The 6,303-nt window shown below is 38.5% G+C and overlaps 1 protein-coding gene and 1 long non-coding RNA gene across 3 annotated transcripts in view; both read right to left on the bottom strand.

Annotated features, from left to right (window-relative positions):
* The window catches only part of si:ch211-196i2.1 (collagen alpha-1(I) chain), a 168,410-nt gene that overhangs the window by 99,918 nt on the left and 62,189 nt on the right, over window positions 1-6,303 (bottom strand). The window lies entirely within an intron of this gene.
* The window catches only part of LOC116704764 (uncharacterized), an 11,406-nt gene that overhangs the window by 2,805 nt on the left and 2,298 nt on the right, over window positions 1-6,303 (bottom strand). Inside the window, exon 2 of the long non-coding RNA XR_004335768.1 lies at window positions 935-939. This is a non-coding gene — a long non-coding RNA (uncharacterized LOC116704764). The remainder of the gene's footprint in view (window positions 1-934; window positions 940-6,303) is intronic.

Below are 6,303 nucleotides of genomic sequence, written 5' to 3'. Positions count from 1 at the left end.
TTCAGTATTAGTGTTTGGTATTCAGTTTCTGAACGGTGGAGGCACAAGCCGACTGTTTGGTGACGCCGTCTGAGCCTTACGTCGTCATTTTTAATTAGTCACGGTAATACTGTATACCGCGGTAAAAAAAAGAGGAGTTTGACAGTATCAAAATTTGGATACCGCCCAACTCTATATTGATGTTACATAGATTTTCCGCCAAAATAGATCAATAATCAGAAATATGTACATCTGATGCTTAGATAGGTATCAGAGGCCCATTGTTCACAGTAACCAACCAAATCTCTTATCAGGCATACAATTGCCCAAGCTTCTAACAATTTACAAATTGCAATAAACCATAACAACATAATTAGCATCAATCAGAGAATCCACAATCTCCACTCTCATACCAAGAAGTGTGTGGGACTGCTGATGCTATAATATCTAAATGAGCAGTAAGGTATAGCCTCAGGAAGTGGAAAATGTTCTCACACACTTAGTGCTCTGATGATCTGATGGTCGTTTTTAAGCCCCACTTGTGCGGTAGTGTTCATGAAAGAACATTTCATGTGCCAACGCTGTGCCCTCAAGGAAAACTTTGGAACATGGAAAAACACCCCTGTGCTTTTCTTCCAACACTATAATCAAAAGGACCAAGCCATTATGATGGGAAGTGGGTAAGGAGGACGGGGCGGGGGCAGTCATGTACGTTTTGTTTCCGACAAAAGGGAAACAGATGTTTTAATCCTGTATCTGGAGAAATGTGAATACACACTTTCAGTGTTAGCTCAGTCTTTGTCCCAATGATCCAGACAAACATTTTAGTGCAGTCTGATGGTATGCTCACTGTTACGCTGTAAATATGAATGACCAGCAACATTTGCAGAGTAAATTAAACTGAACATTACATGTTTGATAAAACTAAGATTTAAAATGAACTGGGTCATCTCACCTGAACTACCAAGGCAAAAAGTCTACAGCCGTACACTCTCTGTGAGAGACCGACTGCATAGTAACATGCTCACGACGACGATGCAAAAGCCAAGGTTTAATGTTTACCATGTACAACATATTAGTTTAGTGGTTTAGAATGATACAATCGGCTAATAAGAAGTAACTACAAAGTTGCACGTACAACACTGGTTAAACAAGAGAAACCATTACGTTCTACTAAGCCCAAGCCAACACTTTGGGCAGGGCAGTGTAAAAGCCTGTGATGACTACAATATCATCATATGTTGCACGGTTAACACCATATGTTGCATGGTTAACCCTTCATAGATGGATGGTTGTAAGTTATTGGAAGATCTGAAAGACTGTATGCTGTATTAGCATAGCTATTTGTTTTGTAATAAGATAATATTGTGAATAAGCTATATGCTTCCGCCTGCTCCTTCTCAAATTTATCCTTTATTATTTATTTTGGTCTTTGGTAAATCCTGATTTTGTTTGAGACAAATAGTAAATAAGTGGGAAAAGGGGATTGAGCCTCAACCAAGGACATAAACAGAACAGAATACAGTGCATCGGGGAAAGAGTACTGAAAATCACAAACACAGACAGCTGTATGTGATCTTCTTTAAATGCCCCCGAGTCTTTTTTTGGTGACGGTGCCATGTTCTAATCCTTTCCATAAATCTCATCAGTCGCCTCCTTCTGAGGAAAAGTGATAATATGTGTAACAAATGGAAGCCTTCATGATGATCCACCATTGTAAAACTAAATAATACAAAAGTCTCCAGAGAGACATGCAGACAAGTAGTAAAAATGATGCAGTAATTATGTGTTTGTTCTACTTCAATAGTTACAACAACAGCTATTTGCCGGAACTACTTTGATTTACATGACAGTTAAAGAGCTCTGTTGGTGAAGTTAGGGAATGGATGTCTGACAATGGAAAAAAAAATTTTTTGGATAACGAGTTAACATTTCCCTCATTGATGATAATCCAGAAATGTACATGCTTGTAGTCTAAAGTCAGAGCAGAGTTAATAATCTAGGAAAAACTCTGATAGGACGATCATATGTAACTCATTTATGATCTTTTTGAAAGTGGTTTTGTGTTTATGAGACATATGGTTCACATGCATTCTCCCTTGCACTGAGGTTACATAAATTCCAACATTCACCATGATTTCTCCACATCAGAGACATTAACCAAGTGTTGACGGTTCTGAATCTAACTAGTAAATGAGTGCCGTCTAAACCTCTAAGCAGGTCTATATGTTTGGAAGGCCAGAACAGACTTGCGTTTGTGTTTTACAGGTTTACCATAAAATTTTATAAAAACTTAGTTCTTCTTCAGCTGCATCAAGGGTAGTGTCTCAATGTATTCACTCCCTCTTTATTGCTTGGCCAATGACTTTAAGCTAATTTATTACTTTAAGTCAAGAAGTCAGGGCAGAGTAAGAAACTCAGTGCATGTGGCCTCCACAGGTTCTTGCTGGAACATGCTTCTCTTGCGGCACGTGTGCAAACATGCATTGTTGTCTTTGTTCTTTTCTACTGTATTGGATTTTGGGTATAGGAAGACAGGAAGTAGAGCAGAAACAATAGTGGATTCATTAGATGACAGTCAAAAATGCAATCAGTTGATAGGTATTTTTCACAATTACTATGGCTACCTATCATAACACCCTTCTCTGTGTCTATCCACAGAAAGGTTGATGTGTATCTTTGTATTATTATTCCAACCTTACGTAACAGATGAACACTACCTCAAAAATGACATGTTGGGTCCGGATCCCATCCTTGCTCTATATCACAAAGTGAGTGAAAGAACAGAATTACTCCTGGATAAATTATTTACACACGACACAACCTGATAATGAAGCATCCAGTGATGCAGGGGTGCTATCAATGCACAAGGCCTTTGCCGAAGGCTTCTCAGGTGAAACTGTCACACACCTTAAAAGGTACAGTTCAAGATGACATATTCTTCCTCTTACCTGTAGTGCTATTTATCAATCTAGATATTTTTGGTGTGAGTTGCTCAGTGTTGGAGGCATCTGCCGTAGAGAAGCCTGCCTTCTCTCCAATATATTGGAACTAGATGACGCTTAGCATGTAGTGCTCAAAGTGCTTTTGAAAAACTTAGTCAATCAGTCTCTTTCCAGAAATCATGACTCGGGTACTCATGATAAAATTGATTATTTCACTTGCACATTCAAATATACCAGTACCAAGCTGCCGGCACATACATGCATACTCTCTCTCTCTCTCTCTCTCTCTCTTCACCACACACACACACACACACACACACCACACACACACCACACACACACACCATATAAGTATGTTTGTTACTTAAATTAATTAGGAATGTAAGTTAAGTAGTCAACCTAAAAAAGTCACAAAAGTTAACTTTCATGCACGGGACATGCAGACGGGTCTCCTGGGTAAAAGTCACATATTTGATTGACTGAGCCATCTGCCCATACCACACCACACACACACACACACACACACACACACCACACACACACACACACCACCACACACACAACACACACACACACACACACACACCACACACACACACACCACACACACACACACACAACACACACACACACACACACACACACCACACACACACACACACACACACACACCACACAAATGCTTCATATGTATATGTATGTGAGCATAAGTATGAATGCATGTATAGTATGTGCCGGGGTAGGAGGTTGTGGTGGACAAACAAATGCATGACTTTCAACCAGGAGACCCGTGTTTGTGTCCAATGAATGGAAGTCAACTTTTGTGACTTTAAAAAGTGACAACTAATTACATTCCTAACTTAACAAAACAAAACTAACAAAATGACTCCAATCCATTCGGCTTTTTATTTTCTCCCCCCATTCTGTTTGTGTCTTGCCTTCCATATTAAGTTACCCGTCATCGGAATCACATGACTGCACACACGGCCTCAGTTTTAAACATTGTCTATTCAAAGTATTTGGTTAGGTTTAGGAAAAGATCATGGTGGGTTAAAATAGATGTGTTGTACTAAATTAAATTAGGAATGTAAGTTAAGTAGTCAACCTAAAAAAAGTCACAAAAGTTAACTTTCATGCACGGGACATGCAGACGGGTCTCCTGGGTAAAAGTCACATATTTGATTGACTGAGCCATCTGCCACACACACACACACACACACACACACACACACACCCACACACACACACACACACACACACCACACACACACACAACACACACACACACACACACACACACACACACACACACACACACACACACACACACACACACAGTGTTTCCCTAGGTTTGTGGACGACTAAGGTGCACATCTTTGACGGATGGCTTAGGGGTCTTATGTGATAAAATGTTTGTCAATAACAAAAAGCAATTTAACATCATTTTGGACCATTATTATTAACATGAGTCTAAAATGTTGGCTGCATTTTAACATGTGTCACATATGTCTCATGTTCCCTTGTGTTTTGTGTGTGTCTTTGCCATGTCTCGCTACTAATTTATAAGGTGACCTTGGGTGTCCAGAAAAGCATCAAATAAAATGTATTATTATTACTACTACTAAAAGCTAGACCAGTAAATTAATAAATAAATCATCATTCATTCACATCATTAGACTTGAAAAAAAGTCGTTCAATTAATTTTGCTGCTCACATTGATTTTTTTTAAACTTAGGTGGTCCAAAGTAACTTGGGTGCTGCCCAAGTCTTAGAGAAACCCTGGTATATATTTGTATATGTACATGCATGCGTATGTACTGTATGTACATGCATGAGAGTATGAATGCATGTGGAAGTGGTTAGTACTGTTATACATGTATGTGAAGTCAAGTATGCATGTACAGTATGTGCAAGTGCTTTGTACTCATATGTATGGGCAATTAATCAATTTTGGCCTGGGTACCTTCTCAAATTCAGGTACTCGGCCTAAACAGCTGTAAATAAAACATACACACATATGGTAGGCTAGCATAAACAAGACCTACAGTATATTCACATACCAAAACTACAAAAAGCAACAATCGGCGTGTACTCTTGCAGTGTTGCTGCGTATTTGTTTGTTTTTGGATGAGGTCCAGTATAAAAAGGCTCCTATTCACACACTATAAACTGTATAGCTGCCAGCTACACACAGCATCTGTCCAATCATTTCTCAGTAACCACAGCATATAAATCACAGACTGTGCCCACCTAATTAGCCTCAAGAAAAGAATACCGTCTTACAATGCTGTCATACATTCTTTGATAAAAATCACTTTGACAGCATTGAAAAATTATTTGTTAAAATGTTCAACAGATGGAGCACTTTAAAAGCAGAACTGTTTTACATAAGAGGAAGAAAGAAAAACGTTGTGCATGTTCTGTGATTTCTTGAGTGAAAAACCTCAAACATTCAAATAGTCTCATTCCAGAAGGATGATGCCTCAGTGTGAACATGAACACACTCGGAGCAGGATTTTCTTTGGAACTGATTGAGTTGCGGAGCAGAGTGAGGCCAAAAAGGAGCCATTTACTTCACTACAGTCCAGTTTCAAAACTCCAAGCTTTGGACCCACCTCTCTTGATTGTAAATTTATTTTGGCTCAGAATGTAAGAAGCTTACAGACTTTATGTCAGACTGTTAACAATGGGTAGCAAAGTTCAGTTCCACCATGAGCCAACAATAGGGAATGGCATGAGGCCAGATAAAGCCAGTATACACTTCCACTATTTTTGTAACTCTACAGTTGCAGTGATTATCTGGCATGGCTGATGCCCAGCTCTGAGTCAGTTCACGTCTGTCAATTTAAGAGGAGGAAAAACAAGCAAAAAGGTGTCAAGTTCTGCCTTAGACAAGAGGGTCAAAACAAAGACGTAACCAATCAGTCAGCAACCAGTTGTACCTTGCTAAAATCTAATAACAGGTCAATGTTTGAATTAAAAAAATGTGAAATATGGAACTTTTGGCTTGACAATTAACTGGCTGAGGCCCAAATGTATTGTTGTTTTGTATTACAAGACATTCATAGGGGAATATAATAATAATAATAATAATAATAATAATAATAATTCATCCTTTATTAGTCCCACAAGGGGAAATTACAATTTACACGCTTTTATTACACACATTACACACAACATACCCATCTTTCCATTTAGAATTTTTAAATCAGCATCATGGAACAATTGATTCCTATTTATTTTTAGAGTTACTTAAGATTGAGAGCAATGCCTTATGGCATGAAACAGAATTAGGGCTGTCAAAATTAGCGCGATAATAATGAGTTAACGCAATGATATATTAATTCGATTAAGAAAAAATGTCGCAATTAACGCACGT

The sequence above is a fragment of the Etheostoma spectabile genome, chromosome 16 (genome assembly GCF_008692095.1).
Source record: "Etheostoma spectabile isolate EspeVRDwgs_2016 chromosome 16, UIUC_Espe_1.0, whole genome shotgun sequence".
Taxonomy (NCBI): Eukaryota; Metazoa; Chordata; class Actinopteri; order Perciformes; family Percidae; genus Etheostoma; species Etheostoma spectabile.
The sequence above is the reverse complement of the archived record's forward strand: the minus strand, read 5'-3'. Positions and strand labels throughout refer to the sequence as shown.